Source organism: Anolis carolinensis, chromosome 5, assembly GCF_035594765.1.
Source record: "Anolis carolinensis isolate JA03-04 chromosome 5, rAnoCar3.1.pri, whole genome shotgun sequence".
NCBI classification, from domain to species: domain Eukaryota; kingdom Metazoa; phylum Chordata; class Lepidosauria; order Squamata; family Dactyloidae; genus Anolis; species Anolis carolinensis.
Genome location: NC_085845.1, coordinates 189,051,610 through 189,070,729, shown reverse-complemented (window position 1 = coordinate 189,070,729; position 19,120 = coordinate 189,051,610). Strand labels below are relative to the sequence as shown.

General features: G+C 39.8%; 1 protein-coding gene across 9 annotated transcripts in view; it reads right to left on the bottom strand.

Annotated features, from left to right (window-relative positions):
* cald1 (caldesmon 1) overlaps positions 1-19,120 on the bottom strand; it is a 173,356-nt gene that overhangs the window by 84,942 nt on the left and 69,294 nt on the right. For 8 of the 9 annotated variants that reach the window (XM_008110500.3, XM_062983123.1, XM_062983122.1 and 5 more), the window contains exon 2: positions 17,484-17,594. The gene's annotated coding sequence lies outside the window, so the exon portion shown is untranslated. The remainder of the gene's footprint in view (positions 1-17,483; positions 17,595-19,120) is intronic. The other variant, XM_062983121.1, reaches the window with a different exon arrangement.

The window sequence follows — 19,120 nt, the reverse complement described above, 5'->3', positions numbered from 1 at the left end:
GTAATTGCTCTTGTATCTGATATTTCTGTGAGCCGCCCCGAGTCACCTTCGGGGGAGATGGAGGCGGGATACAAATAAACTTATTATTATTATTATTATTATTATTATTATTATTATTATTATTATTATTTCCAGTTTAAAAACATGGATGTTTAAACAGGCTTTTGAGGTTGACACTCTGGCACTTTAGTTGTGAATTGATGGCAGCTAGTTTTATCCTTAGATGTTCTGTGTTTTAAAATTGTGCTATTTTGATTTTATGTGTTGATTGTGGTTGTTATTATAATTTTATATGATATTGTTTTATATTCATGTACTGGTTTATATTGTATGCTGCTCCTTGTGGTGTTTTTGAAGGCCAAGTCCCTTCAGAGAGATGGTGGTGGGATATAAATTACAGTAGAGTCTCACTTATCCAAGCTAAACGGGCTGGCAGAAACTTGGATAAGCTAATAACTTGGATAATAAGGAGGGATTAAGGAAAAGCCTATTAAACATCAAATTAGGTTATGATTTTACAAATTAAGCATCAAAACATCATGTTATGCAACAAATTTGACAGAAAAAGTAGTTCAATACACAGTAATGTTATGTTGTAATTACTGAATTTACGAATTTAGCACCAAAATATCATGATATAATGAAAACATTGACTATAAAAATGGCTTGGATAATCCAGAAGCTTGGATAAGCGAGGCTTGGAAGCGAGGCTTCCACCTGAACATCAGGAAGAACTTCCTCACTGTGAGAGCTGTTCGACAGTGGAACTCTCTCCCCGGGGCCGTGGTGGAGGCTCCTTCTTTGGAGGCTTTTAAGCAGAGGCTGGATGGCCATCTGTCGGGGGTGCTTTGAATGCGATTTCCTGCTTCTTAGCAGGGGGTTGGACTGGATGGCCCATGTGGTCTCTTCCAACTCTACTATTCTATGATTCTATGATAAGTGAGACTCTACTGTATTATTATTATTGTTGTTGTTGTTGTTGTTTACTACCATTCATCATTATTGATATCCTGTCCAGGACTGGCTGGCTGATTGACTTTGATTTGTAACCAGGCTCCTTTCAAACATTTGGGCTATCAGCTTTAGCCACAATAGCCAATAGTGAAGAATGCTGGATCTACTGTTCAAAACAACTGGAGAGCACCAGGTTGGAGAAAACATTTTAAAATATGTTATATCTGCATTAATCTGTGAGCCACCTTGATCCCAATTTTGGGTGGAAAGCCAGAAAAAAATAAAGATAACAACAAAAACAACATTGCATATAACAATACTGAACCCATTTTCGAAGCATGGGAACAACAAGGTAGCAAAATCTTATTCATTTATAACCTACCTTTCTCCTGATAATTGAAATCAAGGCAGCTAGCAACATTAAAAACAATCAAGTCAATGACAATGCAAAAGACCATCTTCATTATGACATCCTTTCAAATGTTTAAACATGGCTATCATGTCATCTCTTACTCTCCTCCTCTCCTGGCTAAACATACTCAGCTCTCTAAAGGCAAAGTTTCCAGACCTTTCACCATTATGGCCGCCTTCCTCTGGACACATTCTAGCTTGTCAATATCCTTCTTGAATTGTGATGCCCAAAACTGAGCACAATATTCCAGAAGAGGTCTGACCAAAGGAGAATATTTTGTTAATATTATTTATTTACGACACTTCTACCCTGCCTTTTTCAACCCCGAAGGGCACTCAAGGCGGTACTATCACTTCCATTGATCCTGACACTATACTCCTATTGATGCATCCTAGAATTTCATTGGCTTTTTTAGCTGATACATCATACTGTTGAATCATATTTGGCTTATGGTCTGCTAGGACCTCGAGATCCCTTTCGCATGAACTGTTGTCAAGCTATATTCTACTTAAAAATCCAGTAGTATGGAAAAAAATCAACAAAAAGCACTGTGCATGACATGGAACAAATAAGAGCAAAATACATGCTGGATAGATTATTGATACATCAGTATCTGTGATATGCCCAGTCCTCCCTATTAGAGGCATAAAAATGAATACAAATAAATCCATGGCTCTATCTGTATTCATCAGGTCTCACCGAAAGAGTGCAGCCAGTCACTCAAAGCCGTGTTCTGCTCACTGGATAAGTGGGTATAAAACATATTGCTGAATTGCATGAACAAGCAAACAACCACAAGAAGATGTTTCAAATCTGTCTCATTCTCCCCTACATCACTCTTCCTCCGCATTTGAAAACTGAACTAAATCCCTACTTGAGCATCAGTTGTTTAAACTGGCACCCTGCACCTAAGGCATGTCAAGCATTCCTCGGCAGTATTGAGAAGAATTAGAGATTCTTACTCTGCCTGAAAGGAAAACAAATAACACTGTTTTCCATCAAAAACTGTACAGAAATATTTGGAAGTGGAAATTCATCTTGCAGTGGGACAGTCATTGGCCTCAGTATAAGTAGGGCCAAGCTTTGCAGGAACTGGGAAATACATACAACAACCCAGAAATGGGTCAGTTCATGACACACTTTTATTCCATCATCCCGCACCAAGCAAACTCCCACAGAACTGAAAGCTGTACCCAAGTATAAAGAAACAATCCAGAATGTTGTTGGGACAAAGAGTTCTAGTTCCAGTGCAATATTTTTACTATTTTTGCTAATAGAAGAGAAACTTCAATTGAGGCTTCCACTGTATTTTCATATTTTCCTTACTTTCCCAAAGCTACTGCTACCTACTTCTGAAAAAATAATGATGCTGTTTGTGGCATGTTCTTTTAGCGTCAAAATATCTTTACAATTTTATTTACAACGACATATCTTTTACAACGACATATTCATGGTGTCGTTGGACAATCATAACATGCATACTGTAGTAGTTGCTTGTATTCTGGGCCTGCACATGCAAAGCCAATTGACAGATATTCTGTGTAATAATAGTGGCAATTTTTAAGATGATTTTGCTATGAAGAGGATGCACCTTTAGCAACATCATGAATACTTTAACAATTCAAATTCAGCAAAATTTACTGCAGTAACAATGAAAAATCACTTTTACCCAAAATAACCAAATACTTTTCTTTGAAGGTATGGAAGGAGAGTTATCATTCCAAAGTCTGTTATCATTCCAAACATTCACTCACACTGACTGACTCCCTCTCTCTCTCTTCTCACGAGCATGGTTTTCCTTTTATACATGAATTTCTTCGAGAATATTCTTGACACAGCTACAGAATTCTGGGAAGCAACAAACATTCTGAAAATGTGGTAGGACAATGTGAATAACATTAGACTTCGGTGCAATTTTGAAGGTGGCAGAAACTGCTTTGTCTCAGTCTGTGCCATTCACTTACAACTTCTCACTGTATGCAGAAGGAGCAAGACAGCTTTACTATCAAACTTTGGTAACTTTTGTAACTTTGGATCAGTTTGAAATATTGTAATTGTTGTTGTTCAGTCGCTTCCGACTCTTCGTGATGTCATGGACCAGCCCACACCAGAGCTCCCTGATGGTCATCACCGCCCACAGTTCCTTCAAGGTCAAGCCAGTCACTTCAAGGATCCCATCCATCCATCTCGCCCTTGGTCGGCCTCTCTTTCTTTTTCCTTCCATTTTCCCCAGCATCATTATCTTCTCCAAGCTTTCCTGTCTTCTCATTATGTGGCCAAAGTACTTCATCTTTGCCTCTCATATCCTTCCCTCCAGTGAGCAGTTGGGCATTATTTCCTGGAGTATGGACTGGTTTGATGTTTTCATGGTCCAAGGCACTCTCAAAAATTTCCTCCAACACTACAGTTCAAAAGCGTCTATCTGCCTTCCCTCAGCCTTCCTTATGGTCCAGTTCTTGCATTCATAGGTTACTACGGGATACAATTCCTTTAACTATGCGGACCTTCGTTGCCAGTGTGATGTCTCTACTTTTCACTACTTTCATCCCAAGAAGTAAATATCTTTCAATTTCCTGGTTGCAGTCTGCATCTGCAGTAATCTCTGGTAAATCTGCAGTAAAGTTTGTCACTGCCTACATATTTTCTCCTTCTATTTGCCAGTTATCAATCAGCCTCTTTGCCATAATCTTGGGTTTTTTTAAATGTTTAACTGCAACCCAGCTTTTGCCTTTTTTTCTTTCATCTTGGTTATAAGGTGCCTCCTCACTTTCAGCCATCAGAGTGGTATCATCTGCATATCTGAGATTGTTAATGTTTTTTCCAGCAATTTTAACTCCATCCTTGGATTCATCAAGCCCCGCATGTCGCCTGATGTGTTCTGCATACAAGCTGAATTGGTTGGGTGAGAGTATACAGCCCTGCTGTACTCCTTTTCCAATTTTGAACCAGTCTGTTGTTCCATGGTCTGTTCTTACTGTTGCTATTTGGTCGTTATACAGATTCCTCAGGAGACAGATTAGGTGACTTGGTATCCCCATACCACCAAGAACTTGCCACAATTTATTATGATCCACACAGTCAAAGGCTTTAGAATAGTCAATAAAACAGAAATAGATGTTTTTCTGAAACTCCCTAGCTTCCTCCATTATCCAGCAGATATTGACAATTTGGTCTCTCGTTCCTCTACCTTTTCTAAACCTAGCTTGTACATTTGGCAACTCTCACTCCATGTATTGCTGGATTCTACCTTGCAGGATCTTGAGCATTACCTTACTGGCATGTGAAATAAGTGTGTCTGTACGAAAGTGAGTATTCTTTAGCATTTCCCTTTTTTTGGTATGGGGATATAAGTTGATTTTTTTCCCAATCTGTTGGCCATTCTTGTGTTTTCTATATTTGCTGGCATATGAAATGCATCTTGACAGCATCATCTTTCAAGATTTTAAACAGTTCAGCTGGGATTTCATCATCTTCTGCTGCCTTGTTATTAGCAATGCTTCTTAAGGCCCATTCAACCTTACTCCTTAGGATGTCTGGTTCTAATTCACTCACCACACCATCAAAGCTATCCTCAATATTATTATCCTTCCTATACAGATCTTCTGTATAGTCTTGCCACCTTTTCTTGATCTCTTCAGCTTCTGTTAGGTCCTTGCCATTTTTGTTTTTTATCATGCCCATTTTTTCCTATGTTTCTAATAGGAAGGACAAGAGACCTCTTCCAGAAAATTAGAAACATCAGAGGTAAATTTCAGGAAAAAATGGACATGATCCAAAACAAAAAATGGCAAGGACCAAACAGAAATATTGTAATGAAACTGAGCAAATGGTGTCTCTTAGGCCCCTTCTACACTGCCTCTATATCCCAGGATCTGATCCCAGATTATCTGATTATCCCTCATTATCTGGAAGTGGAGACTCATATAGTCCAGTATAAAGCAGATAATCTGAGATCAGATCCTGGGATATAGAACAATGTAGAAGGGGCCTTAATGGCAAAGAATTCCTGCTCTTTGAGATCACTATATATTAGCCATCCATCTGTCTCCAGGTCAGCCTGCCTTCCTTCCATCCATCAATTTATTCATCCAGTCATTCTTTCTATTTTAATTGCAAAAGCTCATAACATTTCTTCAAGCCTTCATAAAATCCATGAAAGGACATTGCAGTGCCACAGGGGTCCACAGACCAATAGGAGAAGGCTAAGAATGGCTGAGATTGAAATATTTCAAGAAGAAGGGCCTTGAACTTCTAACTTTCATAGGACATTTCCTCTTTCACATCAGTCCACTCTGTTTATCACAGCTGCCTTGTCCAATCTAGTGCCTCCCAGATGTTATAAATATTCTGAGTGGGCATGAGTGAGACAGAAGTCCAACATATCTGAAGAGCCCATGTTGATTTTTAAAGCGGTATTAATATTCACTAACCCACAAAACCTCCATTTAAGGTTGCTCCCTTCACTGAAATTTTTCCTTAGATGTTCTTTTCATGTTAGCACATCTGCAGTCCTTACTGTAAACTTGGCTATGTTTCCATATTCCTTTCAGATACAGAACTTAAGCACCACATTTTAATAGGATGTGCAGCTAGCTTCTTCCCAAACAGAACAGCTCATTTGGGACCCCAGGTAGAATAAACATATGAAGTCATGTGAACATACAGTTTTGTTTAAATACAGCTTCATCCTTTTATTCTGTGTACCTAATGAACTTCAGAGCATGGCAGCAAATCTATTCACCATTCACCATTTTAAGAGTGCCTGGAAGTAAGCTGTTAGTCCAAAACTGGTGAACAGATTCTCCATATCAGAACATTTTAAAGGAAAGTTCTAAAAGATTCTGACATGGATTATCCATGTGCATGTCCTTTGCTCTTTATAATCATAATCCATGATATTTAGAAGCTGCTGTATAGATTTGTATATATAGGCTGGTTTGGGGGCCAAAATTATGGATTTTAATTGATAAGTTTTAATTGATAAGTTCTTGATAAGTTGAAGGTCATTCCATAGGAAAGTTAAAGCATCACCATTGCCTCAGGAGCGCAGACACCCCTGGCCACTGCTATTTTCCTATTCAGGCATTAATAAGGCCAGAAGCAGAGTGGCAGGAACCAGTGCTTCTTTTAGGTTCTCCTACAACAGACTAAACTCTAATCTTTCACCACTTAACTCAGGGATGATTCTTTTTCTCATACAGTATTTACTTATACTGACCCATGCATAAGTTGACCCAGTTTTTTTAAATCAATTTTTGACTAAAATGTATAGACCTTTACATGAGTATATACAGGAATCTGACAGCACTATTACAGTAGTGATATATTCAGACATTACAGAAGAGGCATGAAGAACTCCAATAAAAGTATAATTATGTTGAGAATAGACATATTAGGCCAGAACAATCCAGATGCATGACAGTGTTCAGCAGGCTTTAGCTTACACCGTAAGCACAGACATACTTCAGCTTCATTTTTTTCTACCACAAAGGAAAGAAAACATGAAACATGAGAAATATCAAATATATGGAGAGTTTTGCTTAAGACAGATTTAACTCTTCATGCTTCTGGTAGACCAGAAGCATGAGGAGAAACTCAACTGGAAAAGCTTTAGGCAATTGAAGCAGACAGCTGAGCTTTCTTCTGCTAGCAAACAGTATATCTCATGTCTTCAGAGACAAAGACAGGGCTCTTATGCCCCTTTCTTCAAGGAAACCAGAATGAGAAGGAACTGGGGGGAAGGGGTGTCCAAAAGCCAATGGTCTTTTAGGGAGCTTTTGTCTTGTACTGCTCCAAAATTTGTCATTCTGATCAAAGCTTGTCTATACTGCACTTTAATGGCCCTCTCCCAATGCAGTGCTAAAGTTGCTCTTGAGTTTTTAATTAAAATGCTACATAAAAGCTTTAATCACCTGTGAATGGGTTGGTTTTATGAATGCTTTTATCACTCAAATCACACTCTCCCTCTGCCTCCCCCTCTTTAATTCACATCTTGCAGTACCCTAGGCTAAACAAAACATGGAGGTCATGCACTAGAAAACTAACAAGAAGCCAGGAAATGCAGAAGGTAAAATTCCAACAGGAACATTAATTAATTCAGCTGAACTGAAAACCCTGCATGCCTTCTGGAGTATATTTTACAAGACAAACAGTGATCTTTTCAGCTACCCATTCACCCTTAAGGGGAAAAATATGTGCAAAGCAACCAGTCTACAATCTACAATCCTTCACATTTTTACGTGGGGAGATGATGGATGTCAACACTCTGAAGTGAACAAATGCAGAGTTCGTAGAATCACAAAGCTTGGAAGGGGCCTTTGAGGCCATGGAGTCCAACCCTCTGCTCAGTTCAAGAACTTCAGGTAAAGCATCTCCAAAGAGTAGCTGCCCAGACTCTCTTTGAAGACCTGTCTAGGCAATTTGTTCCATTGCCAAACCACTCTTATTGTAAAGGAGTTCCTTCTAATATTCCATCAAATCTACTCTCCTGTAACTTCAAACCATTAGATATGTTCTTACTCTCTGGAGTAGCAGAGAACGTGCTTTTCCCTTTCTCTCTTTCCTTTTCTCTCCTTGAGGTATTTTAAAAGTGGAATCTTGTCACACTTTAGTTTTGTTTTCAGCAAGCTGCCCATGCTAGCTCCTTCAAGATTTTCTTATATGTTTTGTTTTCCATGCCACTTATAATCCTGTGCATGCATGCATAGAATAGTGCTGTAATTAATACAGTAACCGAGTATATAGGCCAAGTGAGCCTTGGGGCAGAGAGATAATGATTTGCCGAGAGGCATCAGGAAATAGCCCAATGTTTTAGCCTGCAGCTTAACTTTTCCCAATCTGCCACCCTATCATCCCCAATCAACATAACCAATAGCAAAGAAAGCAATTCCTACATAATACATCATTATAATCCTTGGGCAAAAGGAAAGGAGAAGATGTTTCACTAATAGTGATGGGCGAGGAAGGATGGGAAGGGGGGATGGGGAAAAGAGAAATGGAATGTAAACAAGACAGGATTCTAGTGTCTCAGTACAACTGAAGAAAAAATAAATCATATTTTGCTTTTTGCAAACATTAAGTGTACCCCATTGGATACCTCTGACCAAGAAAGAAAATTGCACTGCAATATGGGCATGATCAATTCTTTTTACCAAAATTGATGAATACAGGATGGATAATACCTGTACGATACTCATGGTCAGCAGCAGAACTCCTTCAGACATCTACGAACATCAGAAAGGGGTATTTGCATGACCTGCAAGAAGGTGGTGATCACTCCCTGAGGTCATATAGTCACCTCTGCAGATTCCAGAATGGAGTATGAGACGTATACTGGCCCAGTGGATCTGGGGCTGCTAAACTGCCCAGTGACACAACAAAGTTGATAGCATCTCCGTGTGTTATACTAAATAATTTTGTATGTTACAACACAACACTAAGCCTATCTACTCAGAAGGAAGTCACCTTGAGAATTTATATAGAAAGTTCATTCCTTCCATGGCTAGTAAGGTAAAGGTAAAGGTTTCCCCTGACATTAAGTCCAGTTGTGTCCGACTCTGGGGGTTGGTGCTCATTTCCATTTCTAAGCCGAAGAGCCAGCGTTGTCCGTATACACCTCCAAGGTCATGTGGCCAGCATGACTGCATGGAATGCTGTTACCTTCCCGCGGGAGTGGTACCTATTGATCTACTCACATTTACATGTTTTCAAACTGCTAGGTTGGCAGAAGCTGGAGCTATATAAGTCTATATAGAAGTCTATAGAAGTCTATATGGCTATAGAAGTTAATTAATGAGGGAAAGGGGATGATATTCTCCTAAGATAGACAGTTACATTTTAAAAATAGGGAGGGAGGAAATCTTCTGTTTACGATTTTGTCTGCTTTACATGAAATAGCTCTGGAGATATAGAAATAATTTTTGCCTCATGGAAAAATTTTCAAGATCTGAGAGACGTATTCCAAAAGCAAAACATTTTATGGGGAAACACCAACTCAGAAAACACTCTGAAATAGGCGCCGCCAATCAAAGCAGATATATGCATCAAAATGGATATGCTCTCTCTTACTGAATGGACACTATCAGATTTACTGCTCAAAGAACATATGGTTCTTACTTTATACTTTACCAACTGTAATAGCAGACAGAAATGAATGCAGAGATGACTAAGCACTTTAAGGGTCACTATTAAGAGCACATGTAGCCCTGCCAATGTATTAACATTTAAAGTTTCTGCAGTTTAGTATCAACTTTGGTTCCAAGGTTATATATGGAGGAAAGGAGGATTGGAGGAAGAAGGAGGGGGAGAGAGAAGCCAATGTTGAGCCAGCTGGCAGATTAGATAAATCTATTAAAATAGTATCCTACTGAACAGAAATTTCCTCTTTCCTTTCTCTATAGCCAGATGTATTGGTTCCTGGTCTCACAGAAGAGAGAGGGGGGGAAAGGATAAAAGAGAAACGCTCCTGGCATTCCATGTCTTTTTCCTCATGGTAGGTCTCCCTACCGCAAGGGTCACAGAATGCATTTTCATGGCTGGAATTACTGTAATAGTGCAAAAGCAACATCCCATATTGGACAAGGAATATTTGCCCCTGGCATTTGTTCAATTTTAAAAGCAGCTTTAAAGAAATCAAAGAACTTCAAGACTATAACAGACCACAGCACCTAGCATGCCATAAGTCATTTAGCAAGGGAAGCTCTGTATATGGGTTGAACATATGGTTCCATTGGAGAAGCAAGGCCTAGATCATACAAAGAAGAAATTAAGTGATAAAACTGATCTCAACAACACCGTTTTGGATTTCTGGTGATAGAGCTGGGAGGAAGGTGAACATGTCTCCTTATTATAAACATTGCACATATAAAACCAGCACATTGGAAGAAATGCTAGGCTAGACTTCACGGACATCTAAGGAAAGTTCTCCTGGATCAAAGTTCTATCTATACGAGTCTTCTGTCTTCCACAATGAACAACCAGATGTCTTCAAGAAGACCAAAAAATAATTCCACTATGCTCATATACCTTTCCCAGTTGTTCTTTGCCAGTAACTGGTATTTATAGAGATATGCTAGACATAAATTCACCAGGATTACATTTCTCCTTCACCAATTTGTCCAAACCCAATTTAAAAGTAATTTAGTGTTGGTCTAACTAATACCATATCTTTTGCCAACAGCTTCACCAAGAAGAGGGATTTCATTTCGCCTGTTTACCTTCTCCCCTCATTCAGCTAGCTTGGGCAATCATTGCCCCCCAGGTCCTAGTTGTGAAAAGTCAGCAGCATAAATTTTGCTCAGTGCTGATAAAGAGTTATCCTCATGATAAATACGTAAATCCTTCCTTCTCATCCTCACACAAGAATGGAAAATATCATCCTCAGGCAAGAAGGTGAAATTTGTTTCGTACACTTCCAAAGACTTCACACACATTTGCCAGACTGGTGGGGGCGGGTTTTGTGCACTTTATATGGCCATTGCTGCTTTGGGCATAGACTTTTTGGAAGACGAAGCACTGAAGGGTTATTTCTATCATTTTGGTCAGTAAACAGAAGCTAATCCTTCTGTGTTTGCTGTGTGGGCGTATTGTATGTATGTATTTTGCTTCACAAGAGAAATGTGAGATTGCTTTATGTGCATAAGTAGCTCTGCAAAACAAACTTCAGCTAGACTTTCCTCCAAAGTCTAGCCTTCCAAAAAATTGCAACTGACTCAGAGGATGATTTAAAAGAGGATGTCATGTCTGACACATGTTGATCATAGGGGTAAGACTTCACTCATTGGCTAAACCTACCCAAAGGAAGGAAGTCATGAACTCATTTCTTGGGCAACAGTTGCACAATAGAATGACTGTAAATGTTGCCCCTTAACATTAATCCTAGAGAGCAAAAAACAAAAGTTGGCATCTTGTTTGTAAATTAATCATCATACAATTGCATGGAGTTGATTTGCACCACTGCACAGTTTGCATTCTCAGGGAAGCAGAAATGTAGCTATGCCTTTGGGACCACTGCACAGGCAAACCAACTAATGTGGCAGTTGCAAATGGCCCCGATGAACAACGAGTTGCAATTGAAAATGTGTCTGTTGTACAACATGTAGCCTTGCAAAATGGTCCTAATACAAACATATCCCAATGTATCCTCATGCACAACATTTCCTGTTCACAATAGACAACAGGATACTCCCCGGTGTATCATCACAATCCACTAGTGTAGTTGGGTACAGTGTCAGTGACACTGATCTGTTATCAAAGCTTTTGATATGGGATCTTGGCCACATTTTAAAAATAGGAAATGAAAGCTTGGAATGTGAGCAAAATGATTATCTAAACAGGCAGCAAGTAGCATGGCTAGAAACCTGATTGAATCCAGTCATCTGGGTGGAAGGGCAACCCTATTCAAAATGGTCTATGCGTCATTGTGAATGGAACTGCTTTAAAAAATAGTATATGTATAACAATACCTTCCACTTCCTCATTCTCGGATATACATTAGACTTACAGATAGATCTAACTTACTAACATAACTCCATAATCAACTTATTATACTTTCCTTGCCATTTCCCCCACTCTTATGGTATAAAAGTGCGAAATGAAATAAAACTTTGAAGCAAAATGGTCTATGCTTGAGAGAATATGATATGCTCATTCCTGCAATTGTCTGGTAGCAGAAGCTCTGGATTAGCCAGGCCTGGCATGAAAATAAGAACACCAGCCACTGCAGGTTTGATTCAAATGGCCAACAGAAGTATCAATAGGAACTCCACCAACAGGATATGAGTTTAATAGCTGTCTTCCACTCATTCTCCCCAGCAATTGACGCTGTGCTACATAATGCCTCTCATGTTGCAGGTTATATGTACAGCTGTTATGACTACAGGTCTTGATAGCTACTTCCTCAATGAGCTTGTCTAGAACTCCTTTTAAAGCCATCTAAGGCTGGATCTACAAGGCCATACAATTCATATTATGAAAAAATAATAATCCAGATGATCTGCTTCGAACTGGATTATATGAGTCTATACTATCATATAATTCGGTTCAAAGCAGATACTCTGAATTTTATATGGAAGTGTAGATTCAGCCTAAGATGGTAATAATTGATACTTCCTGCAGTGGTAAATTCAAAAATTTAATTGGGTGAAGAAGTGCTTCTTTTCTTGTGTTCTGTGGATTACCTGCTTTGATAATATGGATTATATGGCAGTGTAGAAGGGGCCCTAGAGACTCCTAAATGGAACATATGAATCAAACCCACAGATGGGGGGAGGCAAGAAGACGAGTAAGCAGGGAGCAAACAGGGGCACGGGTGGGCAGCCAGTTTACCAGCTGTTAGGATTTCTGGGAATTGAAGGCCAAAACATCTGGGGCCCACAAGTTGAGAACCACTGTTTTATAGTAATTCCACCTCAACTGTTAAGGTCCCCAAGCTTTCGGTGACTTATTCATTAAAATGTGAAGGAAGAGGAAAGTAGCATCTTTGCTCCACAGATCCAGTGGAGTGCAAACCACATGGATCAAAGCTTGCTCACCGTCTAGATCCAGCTTTTTCACCCACTATAAAACAGGCAGCATACAAAGGCATTTTGCTTTGTTTTAATTTTGAACACACACACTGTCTGTAAGGGGATTCTCCAGCCTGACTAACAGTCAGGATTCATTACGCCTTCTGTGATGGTTTTCTCCAGCCTGCGGATATGTGATGAATCTCAGATGTTATTCAGCTTGAATTAAATCGCACTCTGTTGACCCTGTGGTGTACACCGGAGGGGAGGGAGAGTTGAGTTTTCACTCAAGAAATCTTAAAAATGTGTCTTCAGTGTAAGACAGATGCGGAGGATAAAGGAATTCAAAGGAGATTAAAATATTTTGGCTTCCTTTAAAAGGAGGCTCTCTTCTCAGATGAACAAAACTGGACCACTCTGGGCCTTTCCTAATCCTGTTTGCATATAACAATGAACTCAGCTGAATTATATTTGTGAAAAACAAAGTGGTACTGTTGGATTTCCCTGTATTACTCAACAAAGAATGTGTGCACTCACAACCAAAACATAACATCCATGGGACTATGTGGTTGCATACTATATGATTAATCCTGCCTGGAAATTGAGATGTTTAAGTAGAGAGGATTTGATCTCCCTTAAGCAAAGCTTTCGAAACTAACCCAACAGAGGTTGCCTCAGTTCCTGCACCCGTTTATCACTTCTGAAACTGCTGATCACAGGCCTGTCATGGAAGAACTAGTTGTGTCAAGGAAAAAAAGGATTAAATCTTTATCTTTAGACAAACTAATCATTGCCAAGTAAATTCCATATTGCCTTTGTTTCTTGCTTAACCGCACTGCAGCACAGCTGAGATGACCTATACGTAAAGGCAGTTTGGATTAGTAGGTAAAACGAAGATTGAGAACTGCACAAGATAGGATTGTGGCAATTCTGCAAATTTAAACACAGAATTATATATTTATTGCCAATTTGTCTCAGTGGTACAAGAATTCAGTGCTTCTGTATTACAGTCCTCACTCCTCATTTGTAGATTTGATATTTGCAGGTTATTCACAGATTTGATTTAAATTGTCTCTCTAGGCCCTCCAGTATGGTTCTACGGTCAATTTCACCTTGATACGGAAACTGTCTCTTTAGTTGAGATTTTTAGAATAGAATCATAGAATTGGAAGAGACATCATGGGCCAACCAGTCCAATCCCCTGCCAAGAAGCAGGAAAATTGCAGTCAAAGCACCCCTGACAGATGGCCATCCAGCCTCTGCTTAAAAGCCTCCAAAGAAGGAGCCCTAATTTCTAATTAATTTCTAACTAATGTCTTAATTTTAAGAAAAATGTATTTTATCTGTCTCTCTTTCTGTGTGTGTGTGTGTATTTGAATGACAAGCTGTAAGCATAAGCAACTCTGGTGGCTACTTAAGGGATTAGTATTGAGAACATCTCTACCACTCAGGTTTGACCCAAAACCCTCAGGGTTTGAACAAGACTGAATTTACATTCATAAGTGGCAGGGGTCAATTTGAATTTCAAGTGAGAGCCAGTCTAGTATAAGTGGTTTGAGCACTGGATTACAACTAGAGACCAGCAAGTGCTGCCTGCCCAAAATCACTCAGTTGGGTGGGGATTCAAACCTTGGTCTTCTATAATCCTATTCCAACAGCCCAGACAACACCATCACACTGGCTCTTACCATAGCATCCTATAGGTCCTTAAAATGAGATGTAATCCTATGTGCTCTTTTGGGCACAAATCCCCCTGAACACAGAAGGACCAACTTCTCAATAACCATGTGCTAATTGCACTTCACAGGTGAAAACCAGCATCCAAGTGTGGCCGCACACCATCAGAGTGTTGTCAAGATGGCAAAGTTATTGGTGAGAAAGAACTCACCAACAAGTTAAGCTACAGTAACTTGCTTTTTCCTGAGCCTTCTGGGAAGGGCAAGGATCTGCTTCCTTCTCTCCCTCATCCCAGACTTAATTCAGTACAAATTACTTTGTCACTTTGAACTCATTTTGCAGCAATGGAAGGAAGCTGGGGATACACAGGAAAAGAGAAGGAAGGGAGAGAAACTAGAACATTTTAAAAGCAGCTGAAAAAGCCAGGCAACAGAAGATTAATAGGGACTGTCCCTGCCAAATCCAGACAGTTGCAGGGCATAATGTTTTGGCAGCCCACTAAAGCACAAAGCCACCAGAAGTGCTGCCAAATTTCATCAGCAATTTCATCAGCTTGGGTGGGGAAAGTGTGCAGCCCGTCAAAAGGTTCTTGGACAGGCTAATGTAACCGCCAATCTAAACACATTGCCTGTGCTGGCCTTACTCCATAAAGGCCAAGACCCTTCAAACCAGAATGAAGCATCCACTTCCTATACGCACGTATGTCTTTTCTAAAAATACCGTAATCAAACAATGACTAGAAGAAAGACAGAAATGTTTCAGTAAGGGTATTGATATAACTACTTAAATCTTGACTTGCAATTGTTATTGGATTATCTTAAGAGGTTGTATTCAATCAGGAACGTTCTTCTGGTAGCCATGAGAATGAATTTATTGTGAAAATACAGCCTGCCAATAAACTTGTGGTAATGATGGGAATGGAGAAGAGGAGGATGAGGATGAAATTAGAAATATCAATGAAAATAGCAGGACAGGTTTCAAACACTTCCATTCAGAACCCCTGTTTGCAAACCAACCATAGTGTCTGTCTTTTATGAACAAGCTTTAGATCCCAAATCTCCAAATTTTATTCCATGCTGCATGCCTCACACTTTTAAGACAGACTGTTTTTTGCCTTAGGCTCAAATATATACATGGTGAAGCTGCATTCAACAAAAGATGTTATTTGAATTATGTGCCTTTTCAGCCTAACAGAATAGTTGGTGTCATAAAGTCATCCTTCATTTGGATCAAGCTCATTTTAAGAGTCAATCTGAATCAAGCTTAGTAACAAATGATACATTACAGCTTTCCTATCTTCAGAAAACAGCTCCAAAAACCCCAAGTCGCATGATTTTTAAAAGGCATATCTAATCGATTTCAGGGAATTTGCTCTTATAATTAAAGAGACGTAGAGATCTTAATAATATGCCATTTGTTAGGGGATGAGAGAGAAATGTCAACTGTTCTTTTTTTATTATAAAGCTAAATTTCTGGATGTGATTGACAGGCAAATAGAACTTGTACATGAAGGCCTCTAGTACCCAGCGTGGCGGAAAAGAATGTTTGCCTTAGGAGATCTTTTGTCGGTCGGAAGGTTGATTTTCCTAAGATAAAAGGCTCGGGTTTTGCCTGTCCCAAGTGCCTAATGTAATGTTATGCTCCAAATCCAAACTTCAGACTAGTTGCTGAAGGGGATGGATGACTTTTCACATTTTGCAAAAGGGGATTTGGGATTCAGTAACTCTCTTTGTGCATTATCCAGTCCAGGTTGAATTGTTGGTCAGGATCCAGACTTAATCATTCTTTGAATTTTTGTGCTGAAATCAATTGTTCAAATAAGTACGAACCAGATTTAATCATACTTAGAATTCTTGTGCTGAAATCAATTGTCCAAATACCATACAGGGTCAAATAGACAAACATAGCCCTGAAACTCACTTGTTGCTCTTGCAGCAGAGATACTAGTGTGCCCATTATAAACACAGATGCTTCAAGAGACTTTTCTAATTAAAGCAGATACCTGGAAATGACACTGGTCTTCAAATACCTGAAGACCTGTGATGCAGAGGTGAAATAGATCTTCTGTATTGCCACAGATGCCAAGACTAGAGCTAATGGATGGTAATTTTAGGGAAGATTTCAGCTAAATCAAAGGTATATATCCCTCCTGCAACATTTCACCAAGGTGTAGAAGCTTAGGCTAGACCAGGTTAGGGAAAGAAAATGTTGCAAGACACCTAAGCATTACTAATCCCAGAAAAAAAATGTTTCCTCCATCCTGTTGTTGATTCATTTCTGGGTTATTATCATGATGTTGTCTTGGCAGAATTTGTTCTGAGGGGGGGGGGGGGGTTGCCTTCCTCTGAGGCTGAGAAAGTATGACTTCCCAAAAGTCATTCAGTGTGTTTCCATGGCTGAGAAGGAATTTGAGTCCAACACTCAAACCACTATGCCATTCTGGTTCATTTTCTCTATTCAAGTTATTTCTTTCTCCTTGGCCTAAAACAGCTCAAGAACCCTCAAAAACAGAGTAAAACTGCCCTGTTAGCAATCATGGAAGAATTAATTCTGAATATTAATTTTATTTAAATCTGCAAGTAGGGGAATTGTTAGAGGAAACAGGTTTTGAGTGAGATTTCACTCAAAGGATCTTCTAACTCATTTGTGCAGTTATCCAGGGCAGGAGGAAATGTGGGTTTCATTGGTGCCTTGTCATCTTCTCATTAAGTGAATTGTTAGCAAGCTGGAAGCCACACAACAACAACAACATTAAGCAGAACAGGCTGAAGCTCACAAAATTTAAAATTCTCTAAAGCAAGGATACAAGGCAATGGTTTGAAACATCCGTTACGTTTCGTGTTTCAAGTCCATGAATGGAGGTTCCTGGAAAACAGCGATATTGCAACAGCATAGTAGTAAAGATTTCAAAAGATGGTCATTTCAGTCATACTTACTTACGCAAACCCAGCCGGATGGACACTTCAAAGCCTGTGAGTCACGTGCCGAAGGGCAAAGGCTGCAATTAATTTAGAGCGATGGTTTCAAACACCTTGTCTAGACAATCTCTGTGGAGAGAGCAGAATGCAAATGTTAAAGAGTACAGGCCACTCAGAATTCCTTTGTATTGATGCATAGCATCAAAGAAAAGAAAGTATAAGTACTCCCTTGTGCAATCTTTGTTCAAGAGGGAATTACACAGAATATCCTACAAAGCTTCAGTGAACTTACAATGGTGCTGATATCTTCGTTAAGCATGACAAATAAGGAATCAATTATAGTTGCTCAGATTCAACTGATTTAAAAACCCCTGAAGTTGCACACAGTCCAAGACTTGAACTGGTTCCTGGGGTATTTGTATAGAGGTTGCCCAGTAAAAACCAGTTTATTTAATCCACTCACAAACAGCATTATAATGTCAGTATAGAACCTTAGAGTGCATCTCACCAAAGAAGAATTCAAACGTATAGCCAACACCTGTAGGGAAAAGGTTCGCAAGGCTAAAGCGCAAAATGAGCTCAGGCTTGCCAGGGACATAAAAAACAACAAAAAAGGCTTTTTTGCTTACGTTGGTAGAAAAAGGAAGAAAAAGGAGGCGATAGGGCCATTGCAAGGAGAAGACGGGGTGATGGCGACAGGGGACAGGGAAAAGGCAGAACTACTTAATGCCTTCTTTGCCTCGGTCTTCTCAGAAAAAGAAAGCCATCTTCAACCTCAGCAACACGGAATGGACGAAGGATTGGGGGAAATCCAACCCCAAATAGGGAAACAAGTTGTCCAGGAACACTTGGCCTCTCTAAACGAATTCAAGTCCCCAGGGCCAGATCAGCTACACCCAAGAGTACTGAAGGAACTAGCGGAAGTTATTTCAGAACCACTGGCAATCATCTTCGAGAGTTCTTGGATAACAGGAGAAGTCCCAGCAGATTGGAGGAGGGCGAATGTGGTCCCTATCTTCAAGAAGGGAAAAAAGAACGACCCAAACAATTACCGTCCGGTCAGCCTCACATCAATACCAGGCAAAATTCTGGAAAAGATCATTAAGGAAGTGGTCTGCGAACACTTAGAAACAAATGCGGTCATTGCTAATAGTCAACACGGATTTACCAAAAACAAGTCATGCCAGACTAATATTATCTCTTTTTTCGATAGAGTTACGAGTTGGGTCGATACAGGGAATGCTGTGGATGTAGCGTACCTGGATTTCAGTAAGGCCTTCGACAAAGTCCCCCACGACCTTCTGGCAAACAAACTAGTAAAATGTGGGCTAGACAAAACTACGGTTAGGTGGATCTGTAATTGGCTAAGCGAACGAACCCAAAGGGTGCTCACCAATGCGTCGTCTTCATCATGGAAAGAAGTGACAAGTGGAGTGCCGCAGGGCTCCGTCCTGGGCCCGGTTCTGTTCAACATCTTTATTAACGACTTAGACGAAGGGTTAGAAGGCACGATCATCAAGTTTGCAGACGACACAAAACTGGGAGGGATAGCTAACACTCCAGAAAACAGGAGCAGAATTCAAAACGATCTTGACAGACTAGAGAGATGGGCCAAAACTAACAAAATGAAGTTCAACAGGGACAAATGCAAGATA